This window comes from Lycium barbarum, chromosome 7 (assembly GCF_019175385.1).
Source record: "Lycium barbarum isolate Lr01 chromosome 7, ASM1917538v2, whole genome shotgun sequence".
Taxonomy (NCBI): domain Eukaryota; kingdom Viridiplantae; phylum Streptophyta; class Magnoliopsida; order Solanales; family Solanaceae; genus Lycium; species Lycium barbarum.
The window spans coordinates 28,629,500-28,630,420 of record NC_083343.1 but is presented as its reverse complement, the minus strand read 5'-3'; the positions used below and the strand labels follow the sequence as shown (position 1 = coordinate 28,630,420).

At 42.2% G+C, this 921-nt stretch overlaps 1 non-coding gene across 1 annotated transcript; it reads right to left on the bottom strand.

The window, feature by feature from the left end:
- Positions 1-272: 272 nt before the first annotated feature.
- On the bottom strand, positions 273-379 carry LOC132604824 (small nucleolar RNA R71). The gene has a single exon (XR_009568918.1). It is a non-coding gene; the product is annotated as a small nucleolar RNA R71 (small nucleolar RNA).
- Between the last annotated feature and the right edge of the window lie 542 nt (positions 380-921).

Below are 921 nucleotides of genomic sequence, written 5' to 3'. Positions count from 1 at the left end.
GTCATATCTACCATTTCTTGAAACTTGAGGGGTACTTCAAAAATTCTTCGGACAATTTCCCACTTCGCCATCTCAATAATTTCTTGCATGTGTGTACTCAACAAACAAATGGCGTTGTTCATTCTGATGCTCTTCGGTCGAGGCTTTTCAAATATTCTCTTATCAGAGAAGCTCGTGAATGGTATGAGAAGCTTCCAAGCAAATCAATCCACACATGGGCCGAATTATCCGATATTTTCTTGAAGAAGCGGTTTCCGCCGAGCAAAAAGGCAGAACTCCGAGACGAAATCTTTGAGTTCAAGCAATTACCGGGCGAACAACTACACAGTGCTTGGGATTGGTTCAAGTACGATCTAACCCAATCTCCCAATCATGGTTTCACGGAGAATGTGCTCATGGATAAGTTTTACAAGGGGTTAGACACTATGAATCAAATTGCGGTTAATACGGCCACGGGTGGTTTTTTCATGGATCGGACTTTTACAAATATTACTACTTTGCTGGATCAGCTCACCAGTCATCACCAAGCCTGGCACTCCAATGATAGTGAATATTTGTCCTATGGTAGTCCTTCTATTGCCGCGGTGGCCAAAGAGAATCATGTGCGAGATCATGCTTTTGCTCAATTGCAAACCACCGTGGATTTGCTATCAAAGAGGCTTGCGGAGAAAGAAGCCAAGGGTGTAAATGTTGTTGAAGAAATTCCATCTCATGCTCCCGGAATGTATCAAGTCTCGGAGGAGACCTATCTAGAGCGCCAACAACAATGTGAGGATGCTAATTATATTGATAACTCGCAAGGGGGTTATCAAAAGGAATGGAGACCCTAACAACAAAGCAATCAATATGGCTGAAATGAATATGGTGGTTCAGATAGGAAGGATTACAACAACAACAACAATTATGGTAATCGGAATTCTA